This window comes from Hemicordylus capensis, chromosome 14, assembly GCF_027244095.1.
Source record: "Hemicordylus capensis ecotype Gifberg chromosome 14, rHemCap1.1.pri, whole genome shotgun sequence".
Classification (NCBI taxonomy): domain Eukaryota; kingdom Metazoa; phylum Chordata; class Lepidosauria; order Squamata; family Cordylidae; genus Hemicordylus; species Hemicordylus capensis.
The window spans coordinates 19,357,772-19,370,018 of NC_069670.1; positions in this window are offsets into that span (position 1 = coordinate 19,357,772).

Here is a 12,247-nt window from a genome sequence, read left to right on the forward strand (position 1 = left end):
CAGCGTAGTGGGAGACAGCTGGGTGGTCAGTCCCATCCAGGGGGGACAAATGTCCGTAGAGATTTCTGAGAAGACCGGCTGCACCCTTTAGAGATGGAAAAGCAGCCCTCTGCTAACTGAGCAACGAGGCACCTTTTAAAAAGTGCTGATTCTCTTTATTGAGCAGGGGGAGAGCAACTGGCCCAATCCAGCCCCAGCACAGCATCCCTCCAGTGCAGGTCTGCTCAACTTTGGCCCTCCTGCAGATCTTGGCCTACAACTCCCATAAGCCCTGGCTATTGACCACTGGGCTGGGGATTATGGGAGTTTAGCTTGAGGGAGCTAAATTGAGCAGCCCTGCTCCAGTGGCTGTTGCTGGTGTCTATCTTATGTTTCCTTTTTAGATTGTGAGTCCTTTGGGAACAGGGAGCCTCCTTTCTTATTCATTCATTCATTTGTAAATTTGGGAACTTTTGTGGAAAAGCAGCATATAAATATCTGTCATATTTGTAAATGAGGTGACCGCATTCCAAGACTTTCAGCTTTCCATGTGTGATCACACTTTTATTGCACAATTACCCGCCTCCTAACCCCACACCCCAAATTCGAAGGGACACCCTTGCCTTGATGGGTGGGTTGGTTCTTATTATACTGATGCCCCGCTTTTTGGCAAAGATACGTTCTCAACAGAGCTTACAGTTAAATGTATAATATATGAGAGAAAAGTGGAGGTGTTTCTGACAGTTTTGTTTTCTGGATTCTGAAAGCTGGTGATACCTAGTGTCCAGGCTCCAGTCTCTTTTCTTACGGATACAGGGAATAGAAGCAGCTAGAAGTGTGATCATGGGCTGGCTGATAGTGAGGATGCTAATGTCCAGGCACCAGATGTTTCCTTCCATAGCTGAGACACCATTAGGCATCCCACAGCATGATACATCATTCTATTCTGCATGCACACCTGCAGATCCAGACCTGTTCATGAGCATATTTGAAGATCTCTGTGCCTGGATACATGATGTCTGCATAATTTCACATCAAAACCCTGGTGCGCCCACATCAAAACCCTGGTGCACCCATATCAAAACCCTGGTGAGCCCACATCAAAACCCTGGTGTGCGCACATCAAAACCCTGGTGTGCACACATCAAAACCCTGGTGAGCCCACATCAAAACCTTGGTGCACACACATCAAAACCCTGGTGAGCCCACATCAAAACCTTGGTGTGCACACATCAAAACCCTGGTGCGCACACAGCAACAGGTGATAGGTTGCTGAAGTGGATTCTTCTTTTTCTGATCCATGGTTCTGTCTCTGGTCATGTCACCTATATTTCCCTCCTTGCAAGGTAAGCAATCAGATTTCAATAAGATCGAGAGAGGATAAGCAGTGAGAGAGAGAGCTGGTGTCTAAGAGGCTGTGAACAGGGACATTTTCAGTTTGAATGTCACCTCTGCGATGAACTTACGAGGAGACCTTCAGCAGACCACAACTGTCAGCCTCGGCACCCCGGCTGGAAAATGTGACTCATCCTACTGAACTTATTTACCTCATTGTAAGGTTTACATCAAGATACTTCACATGAAGCACCCTTCATGTTGCTGGAATAGTGCTATAGAAATGCTAAGTGTTAGGACTATGTGCTCTGATAACACCTCTGCTAAGGGGGCATAAAGAGGCACCTTTTTAAAGTGATTATTTTTGTTGTTGTTGAGCAGGGGGAGAGCAACTGGCCCTGTCCAACCCCAGCACAGCATCCCTCTAGTGCAGGCCTGCTCAACTTTGTCCCCCCAGCTGTTTTTGAACTACAGCTCCCATAATCCCCAGCCACAGTGGCCAATAGCCAGGAATTATGGGAATTGTAGGCCAACATCTGCAGGAGGGCCAAAGTTGAGTGGCTGTTGCTGGTGTCTGTCTTATGTATCTTTGTAGACTGTGAGCCCTTCAGGGACAGGGTGCCATTGTATTTATTTTTATTTATCTATGTAAACTGTTCTGGGAACTCTTGTTGGAAAGCTGTATATAATGTTATGTTTGTTATGTTATGTTATGTTATGTTATGTTATGTTATGTTATGTTATGTTTGTTATGTTATGTTATGTTAGTCCCCTGCTAATTGAGCAGAGAGGCACCTTTTAAGTGGCGATTCTCTTCATTTAGCAGGGGGAGAGCAACTGGCCCTCTCCATCCCCAGCACCACATCCCTCCAGTGGCTGTTGCTGGGGTCTACCTTATGTTTATTTTTTAGATTGTAAGCCCTCTGGGGACAGGGAGCCGTTTTAGCCATTTTATTTATTTATTTATTTACTTTATTTATTTCTATGTAAACTGCTTTGGGAAACTTTTGTTGAAAAGCGGTATATACATATTTTGTATTCATATTCGTATTATTGTTATTAGTAGTAGTAGTAATGATAAGTCTTACACTAAAAATGATTGAGGAAGAGGGCCTAGGGAGAGGGCCTTTTTGGTGGTGGCACCCTGTTTATGGAATAGCCTCCCCAGTGAGGTTCACTTCATCACTTTATTTTTTTAGAAGCCAGGTAAAGACTGTTTTTGTTCACCCAGGCCTTTTACATTCTGCTTTTCAGATCTGATCTGATTTGATTTTTAATTCATTTCAAAATGAGTTTTTAAACTGCTTTGTATTGTGTTTTGTATCTTATTTTTCCCTTTTATCTGCTATGATTTCACATGCTATGTGTTTTCATTGTATGTTTTAATCCTGTCTTGTAAGCTGCCCAGAGAACAATTTGCTATGGGGCAGCTAACAAAGTTTATTTATTTATTATATGCTATTTACACACAGTCTACCAGATGTAATTGACTGGATTTGGTACGTTAATTATCGGGCCCTTTAGGGTCTAGGATAACTAAAGAAAAATTAAAGATATTGTCGTAGTATCCGTGCTGACCCAAGTAGTATGGCCTTCTGTAGTTGATGTGTTGTAATTTTATTGATGCCCAGGGTGTCGAGAAGGCATTCAAGTTCTTTTGGTACTACACCAAGGGCACCAACAACTATTGGCACCATTCTTGTTTTCTTTTTCCAGAGCCTCTCAATTTCAATCCGAAGGTCCTTGTATTTAGTTATTTTCTCCAATGGTTTTTCGTCGACTCGTCTATCCCCTGGGATCGCAGTATCAATGATCAGAACCCAATTCTTCTCGATGACTGTCAGATCAGGCATGTTGGGCGCTAAATGCCTATCAGTTTGTATTCGAAAATCCCAAAGGATTTTTAATTTTCTGTGACCATCTCAATCGGATGATTCCACCTGTTCTTGCTTGCTGGCCATTTGTAATTCTTGCAAAAGTTCCAGTGGATCATTGTAACAACTTTGTTGTGTCTTTATGGGGCAGCTAACAAATAAAGTGTATTTATGTATTTTGATGATGATGATGATGATGATGATGTGATGATATTTACACACAGTCTACCAGATGTTATTGACTGGATTTGGTACTTTAATTATCGGGCCCTTTCCAAGGGTCTAGGACAGGCCTGCTCAATTTAGGCCCCCACCAGCTGTTTCTGGACGACAACTCCCATAATTCCCAGCCACAGTGGCCAATAGCCAGGGATTATGGGAGTTGGAGGCCAACATCTGCAGGAGGGCCAAAGTTGAGCAGCCCTGGTCTAGGATAACTAAAGAAGAATTCTTCATTAATTATTAATTAATTATTATTAATGATGATGATGATGATGATGATGATGATTTATTGACAGCCATAATCTCTTCTGCATAATGGAAAGCCAAGTGTTTGAGAAGTTCCCCCACAGCCTTGGGTGTGGTATCTCTACTGTCTCCTCCCCAAAGCAGCCTGCTTGCTTGAGGATGTTCCAGGGCATGAAGGCCAGAGATCTCTCACCCTCGATTGCAGGATTTCAAATCAAACTGGAGCCCAAAGGCTTTCTCGGCCATTATAGAGAGTCAGCAGGGGATAATCGATACAACCCGGGCCAGGCGAGGCCACTCTTCCGGCTGGCGCTCTGGCCGCGAGGATTAAATCGGAAAGCCAAGCAGCGCTGAATTTTTTGAATCTCTGCTTCCTCTCCCCACCGACATCCGCAGTGCTTCACGTTTCAGGCTCTGTTTTCATTACGTTTAAAGAATGGCTGCCCAAGATCTGGCCAGTTATTTTAAATATGCAATGAGAAGGCAGTTCTTGGGATAACACTGACTGCCCCATCCACTCTGACCCAGGGCGCCATCTCTCCTGCCCGGCTGCCAATTTGGGAAGGCCTGCTTATGCAATTCTGTGTTTTGTGTGGCGTATTTTTCCTGACTTTCCTGGATCCTGCTGCTTTTGTGTAGATTTCTATGCTGTGTTTACTGTCCCTCGTGCTGGTTTTCTTCTTTTTAAGCATTTGTGTTGGGGATCTGTCTTGGAACCACAATCAAACAAGAGGAAGCAGCATCTTAAACTTGCCTGGATGCCATAACCCAGAAGGCTTGGCTTCTCTTCTGTGATGCATGGGAGGTTTGGTTGCGGTGATCCCGTGGCAAGGGACAGTGCTGTGTACACCCTAAGATGCGCTCTAATTATTGCTTCACAAGTTCCAGGACGTCCCTGATACTGGCCAATACGTCCTGGCACCGAGCCTGCTGGTTCCCGGGCGAAGCCCTCCTCGATATTCCGCTTGGCTCGGAACAGGCCTCTCGTTCTCTACCAGCGATGCGGCCTACTCTAGTCAGCGTCAACCTCCCTCCAGTTGACTTCAGTGGGAGGGAGTAGGTCATGTGGCCACCTCAGCTGACCCACAGAGTGAATCGCTGCCTTTGTTCTCCCCCGGGGTTGTTTATGTCGCAGACAAAAGGATTGTTTATCATTTTTGTGGACACAGAAAAGTCCAGCAAAGAAAGAAAACTCTGTGCTGTTCCCTACGAGACCGGCTTGAGTTTTGTTTTCTTGGCTTCCTGTGTGTCCCCCCCTCCCGCCGTTAATTTTTGTTTCTACCACAATGTTTGTGCAAAGGGCAGCTGAGAGTCTTGCTTGAAGCCTATCTGCCGTTTTAAGCAAATCAATAGGAACGGGAGCTGTTTACACGCTGCTTGGAAAACAAAACGACAAATGGCTTTTCCAAGTGTTGGGTGTGTGTCTGTGTGTCTGGGTGTGTGGTGGAAATGCAGCACATTGAAAAATGCCCAGCACATTGAAAAATGCAGCACATTGAAAAACTATGCAGCACATTGAAAAATGCCCAGGAATAACATGAGCTGTACCTTTTTAAGCCCAGGTTCAGGGGAAAGAAGGCTTAATCTGGGCAGCCTGTTGGATTCAGACACAATGAGCAAAGAGCCTATTGTTCTGCCCGAAATCAAGCACTTTCATGCTTAAACGGGCGGTGCGTAATCGACAAAGCGACAGGCCGAAGCTGCGCCACATGCCCGTTCTGTTTCCTATTAAATGTTGCAGCACATGGTTTCCCAAATCACATGGTGTTTGTGAGGGGCTGGTCTCACATTTATTCCTCTTGAATAGATGTCAGAGGGTGATATTATTTGAGAAATTTCCCCAGATAGGGCCATTTAACTCCGGGTTCTTCCACCACTTGAATTTGAAATTCCTTAAGATATGCTGCAGTCAATCTGTCTAGTCCTTAATGTTCTAGTAGTTTGCTGCACCACCCTCTAAGGTAAAGATAAAGTGTGCTGTCAAGTTGATTTCGACTCCTGGCACCCACAGAGAGCCCTGTGGTAGAATACAGGAGGGGTTTCCCATTGCCTCCTCCCGCGCAGTGTGAGATGATGCCTTTCAGCATCTTCCTATATCTCTGAAGCCCGATATAATACCAGCAGGGATTTGAACCGGCAACCTTCTACTTGTTAGCCAAGCATTTCCCCACCGCGCCATTTAAGGTGACGGACTACTAGTCTCTAGCTTTACCAAAATAGGAAGAACCAAAAGAATATTTTAGCCATTCAAAGGGCTCCTGTTAATATTGGACCAGCCAGTGGTGATCTGTGGGCTGGAATTGGCAGGAATGGGGGAGTTAGGAACAAAGTTGCTTTATACTGAGTCAGACCCTTGGTCCATCTAGCTCAGTATTGTCTACCCAGACTGGCAGCGGCTTCTCCAAGTCTGCAGGCAGGAATCCTTCTCAGCCCTGTCTTGGAGATGCTGCCAGGGAGGGAACTTGGACCCTTCTGTTCTGCGTGCAAGCAGGCAGATGCTCTTCCCACAGCAGCCCCATCCCCTAAGGGGAATATTTTACAGGACTCACACATGTAGTCTCCCATTCAAATGCAAACCAGGGTGGACCCTGCTGAGCCAAGGGGACAATTCATGTTTGCTACCACAAGACCAACCACCTTAAGTGACGCAGCGGGGAAATGCTTGACTAACAAGGCTCAAGGTTGACTCAGCCTTCCATCCTTCCGAGGTCGGTAAAATGAGTACCCAGAATGTTGGGGGCAATATGCTAAAATCATGTAAACCACTTAGAGAGCTCCGGCTATAAAGCGGTATATAAATGTAAGTGCTATTGCTATTGCTATTGCTAACAAGCGGAAGGTTGCTGGTTTGAATCCCTGCTGGTCTCAGCAGCAATCTAGGAAGGTGCTGAAAGGCATCATCTCACACTGTGCGGGAAGAGGCAATGGTCAACCCCTCCTGTATTCTACCAAAAGAAAACCGCAGGGCTCTGTGGGCGCCAGGAGTCACAATTTACCTTACCAGAAGACCAGCTCTCCACCCACGTTTCCATGGCCGGTACATATAGACACCAATTGCAGGCAGGAATCTCTCTCAGCCCGATCTTGGAGATGTTGCCAGGGAGGGAACTTGGAACCTTCTGCACGCAAGTCTGCAGATGTTCTTCCCAGAGCCGCCCCATCCCCTAAGGGAAATATCTTACAGTGCTCACACAGGTCTCCCATTCAAATGCAAACCAGGGCGGACTCTGCATAGCAAAGGGGACGGTTTATGCTTGCAACCACAAGACCAGCTCTCCTCCCACGTTGCCATGGCCAAAACACGTGGACCCCAATTAGGAGGTGGATCTCTGGAAATGGAGCTGTACGCCTTTTTCCTAGGCTGTCATTGGGTCTCTCACATACCTCACCCCAGCACCAAAGCTCTGTGCATAAAAATCTACCAGAATGTCACACCCAATCTTGTCTTGAGGCCTGTGTCTCTCTGCCCTTGTCAGTACCACTCAAAGCGTCGCAAGGAGCAGGCATCCAGGCTGACATCTAGCAATCAGAGCCAGTGCCTCTCCGTGGAGGCTTCGGCAACACCTTAGATAAACTCGGAAGCTATGCGCAATCCTTAAAAAATATCTTGAGGCATGTTTGGGGGTCTTAGATGCAGGGGGAACCGTGGTTTGTGAACTGGTGGTTGCCCCGATGGTATCTGTGGATGTCAAAACCAACGTGATGGGACTGACCCATTGATGGTACCCTACTTGGAACATCTGGCCACACCAAGCTGCAAATATGAAAGGAAATGCAATGGTTAAGGCTTAGATTGGTATTGATTGTTAATATAGTATTGCCAGTTTCAAAAGGAAAGCCTAGAGGTCATTCACACAAGTGAAAACTCGATTCTACCCAGATTTGGGAGCTGTGTGTGCTCCCAATTTTCGGTTGCATGGAGGCAAAGTAGGACGAAAACCTGGGTAGAAGTGATTGCCTGGAAGCAAGAGAGCGGGAAAACCTGGGTGGCTTTTCCTCCTACCTTGCTTCCACACAATTACTTCTACCCAGGTTTTCCTCTTACCTTGCTTCCACACAACCTAAAATTGGGAGCACAATTTTGGGAGCACAGTTTGGAGCACAGCTCCCAAACCCAGGTAGAACAGAGTTTTTGACTGTATGAATGACCTCTTAGTGGGACTCTAGTCTGGGGCAAAGGGAGGGGAGAAACCCCAGAATATTTTTAGAATTGGTCTCAGCCGAGAGCAACTGGGTTGTAAAAGTATCTGCTGTGCTGTGAAGCAGTCAGGGTTTGATTTTCCTTCTTCTTCTCATAATGTCCTCAAATTGCATTAGGAACGACCTGAAAACATAGCTGTTTAGTCAGGCTTTTCATTTATAGTTGAAAGGTTTGAGAGATGCCCTCTTGTTTTTTAAGCTGTTTTCATCGTGTCCGTGTTTTAATCGGTGCGTTTCAAAATTGTGAACCGCCCAGGATGTATGGGGCAGTATGGAAATGTTTGTTTGATCGATTGATCTGTTTGTTTGTTTGTTTGAATAGTGCTGTAACACAAAGTCCATTTGGGTTTGCTAAAGAAAGGATCCAAGTCAGGGGCACAGAGCACACAAGGCAGAATATTATATTACAGCCTTGCAAAAAAGTGAAAAGTCCTCAACATTTTGTAGTAGGCAGCCTTCTATAAGTACCATCTATAGGTACCATCTATATAGGTACCATCTATACTATACTATATAGGTATACTATACTATATAGGTAATATACTATATGAGAGGAGAGCTGGTCTTGTGGTAGCAAGCATGACTTGTCCCCATAGCTAAGCTGGGTCTGCGCTGGTTGGATCTGAATGGGAGACTAGAAGTGTCAGCACTGTAAGATCTTCCTCTGAGAGGATGGAGCCGCTCTGGGAAGAGCATCTAGGTTCCAAGTTCCCTCCCTGGCAGCATCTCCAAGATCGGGCTGAGAGAGATTCCTGCCTGCAACCTTGGAGAAGCCGCTGCCAGTCTGTGAAGACAATACTGAGCTAGATAGACCAATGGTCTGACTCAGTATATGGCAGTTTCCTATGTTCCTATATAGGTACCATCTATATAGGTACCATCTATATAGGTACCATCTATAGGTACCTACAGTGATGGCATAGTAGCAGCCTCCAAGGGGCCGAGAGACAAAGCCACTGTTCCCGTTTAGAAATGTTTCCCGGCCTGGTTGCCAGAAAGCAATCCTTCCACGCCACAGGTGACCAAGCGGATGACTTTTCACCAGCCTATTTGTATTGTTTCTCTTCCTTTGCTGCGGCATGTATAGGTGGCTTTTTTGTTTTGGTTTTTTTGGAAAGCCGACATACTGGAAGAGTTAGTCATGGCCACCCCTGCCCTCTGGCTGCCCCTTTCCCGTCCCAGCCATGGATGGAAGTCTGCTAAGCTTAGTGAAGGCATGGCTGAATCCCCACCCTTTTGCAGGCTGGAAATGATTTCCTCTCCGTGGCGCAGACACAATCCCAGATATCAGCACCCCCAGAGAGAGGGCATTTTCTTTCGGAGCTGGCTGAAGGGGAGGAGTGCACTTTCTGGAATCTGGATCCATCTTCGGCTGCCAGGCTGTTATATGATATGAGTGACTACTATTTCATCACCTGTGTCTTAAAGCTCCAAGAACTGGGGGGGGGGGGGGGCAAGGAGAGACTAAATCTAAAAAAGCGTGAACTTAAGCCAGAGCATTTGCTTGCAGCTCCCAGGTCTTCTGCACAGCAGATGAATATGGACTGTGAACCATTTCAGGAGGAGAAGTGCAGGAGGAGAAACGGACAGAGAGGCCCTTTTATTAAAGTGAAAGTGAAAGTGAGCTGTCGAACTGGCGACCACGGAGCCCTGTGGTTGTCTTTGGTAGCATACAGGAGGGGGTTTGCCATTGCCATCTACTTACACCTCTATCGGGCAGCAGCGATCTAGGAAGATGCTGAAAGGCATCATCTCATACTGCGCGGGAGGAGGCCATGGTCAACCCCTCCTGTATTCTACCAAAAGAAAACCACAGGGCTCTGTGGGCGCCAGGAGTCGAAATTGACTCGACGGCACACTTTACCTTTAAGTACGTAGCCAGCATAGTGTAGTATAGTTAAAGTGTTGGACTAGGACCGGGAAGACCCAAGTTCGAATCCCCATTCAACCATGAAACTCACTGGGTGACTTTGGGCCAGTCATGTATCTCTCAGCCTAACCTACCTCACTGGGTTATTGTGAGGATAAAATAACCATGTACACTGCTCTGAACTCCTTGGAGGAAGAGCAGGATATGAATATGAATATGAATATGAATAAATAAAATAAGTACCAGTGGGGATTCGAACCAGCAACCTCTTGCTTGATAGTCAAGCATTTCCCCATAGAGCCATTAGGTTGATTTTATGAAAGTAAGTAAAAGTAAAGTGCCCTCGAGTCAGTGTCAACTCTTGGCAACCACAGAGCCCCGTGCTTGTCTTTGGTAGAATACAGGAGAGGTTTCCCATTGCCTCCTCCTGCGCAGTATGAGATGATGCCTTTCAGCATCTTCCTAGATCGCTGCTGCCCAATACAGGTGTTTCCCATAGTCTGGGAAACTTAACAGTGGGGATTTGAACCAGCAGCCTCTGGCTTGTTAGGCAAGTCATTTCCCCGCTGTGCCATTAGGTGGCCCTTTATGAAAGTAACGGGTGCAAAATGAATCAAGCCAATGGGGCTAGCTCGGTGCATTCTGGGAGAGAGGTTGGCCAAATTGTTAACATGTGGTCAGCATTCAGCATAGCAATACTGGATGGCTCCATTGTGACTTCTGTGGTCCAGAGAGACTGGGAGGTAGACCTGAATTAAAAATGGCTGCTGGGGTGGAGGCGGAACCTCTCCTAAAACAGATCTCCTCTGTGGTAGGGTTCTCACTCTTCCATGGCAGGAGACGGGAGCTGGTTTCCCGACATGTCCCAGCTTATATCCACAGAACATACCTCCAACGGATTAACCAACATTTGAAAGATTTCCAGCCAAGAAGGTATGCTGTATAACCTGTAATCTGGACACATGCCAGCCCAGCTCAGTCCATGCAAACTCTACTTGAGGTTCAAACAGGAAGATAGGAAGCTGCCTTACACCAAGACAGACTATCAGTTCATCAAGCTCAGTATTGTCTACGACGAGGCTCTCCAAGCCTCTGCAGGTAGGAGTCTCACCCAGGCCTACCTGGAGATGCTGCCTGCCTGGGATTGAAGCTGGGACCTTCTGCATGCCAAGCAGATGCGCTGTCACTGAGCCCAGATCCTTCCCTAGAGGTCATATAGCATAGTGTAGTGGTTAGAGTTTTGGACTAAGACTGGGAAGACCCGGGTTTGAATCCCCATTCTACCATGAAACTCACTGGGTGACTCTGAGCCAGTCATGTGTCTCTCAGCCTAGCCTACCTCACAGGGTTGTTGTGAGGATAAACATAACCATGCGCACTGCTCTGAGCTTCTTGGAGGAACAGCAGAAATAAATAAATAAATAAATGAGCGGCGGGATCCGCTGTTAAAAAAAGTGTATAAATAAATAGATAGATAGATGATAGATAGATATAGGAACAGCGGGGTAGAAGTGTAAAAATAAATAAATAAATAAATATGAAGCTGCCTTCTACTGAGTCAGACCATTGATCCTTCGAGCTCAGTATTGTCTACCCTGACTGGCAGCAGCTCTCCAAGGTTTTAGGGAGATTCTTTCCTAGCCCTACCTGGAGAGGTGCCAGAGCTTGAACCTGGGACCGTCTGCATGCCAAGCAGATGCGCTGTCACTGAGCTCCGGCTCTATCCCGCAATATGGGACAAGGCAGATTGAAATGAAAAGCATAGTTGCGTGAATCCACCTGAACAGAGAGGTGATAAGGAGTTTACAAGGGATGCAGATTGGTTGGTGATGGAGGGTACACCATGAACAGGACGATGCATTTTGCAGGCCTCCTCAGCTTCGGCCCCCTAGCTGTTTTTGGACTACAAATCCCATAATCCCCAGACACAGTGGCCAATAACCAGGATTATGGGAGTTGCAGGCCAACATCTGCAGGAGGGCCAAAATTGAGCTGGCCTGCATTAGGGTGATGAAAGGTGAAAATTTCACAACAATTACCAAAGCCGGGAGTAAACAGTGACCACAAACAATTATGCCGGAGAGGGCCTGGGGATGGTAGGGGATTGGGGACATGAGCCAGAAGCTTGAAGACCGTGGACATGAGTCTAACTTCCCCCATTTGTGTCTTCCAGTCTAGCTTTCCCTGTAAAGGTGTGGCATTTACAGCTCAGATCAGACATGAGGAATTGGAAGGGGCGGTGGGCCATATTCATTCATTCATTTTTCATTTTATATCCCGCTCTTCCTCCAAGGAGCCCAGAGCGGTGGACTACATACTTCAGTTTCTCCTCACAACAACCCTCTGAAGTAGGCTAGGCTAAGAGAGATGTGACTGGCCCAGAGTCACCCAGCAGGTCTCATGGCTGAATGGGGATTCGAACTCGGGTCTCCCCGGTCCGAGTCCGGCACTCTAACCACTACACCACGCTGGCTCATATGTCACCCACTGGAGCGATTTGCCCCCTGACCTCGCTCTATCC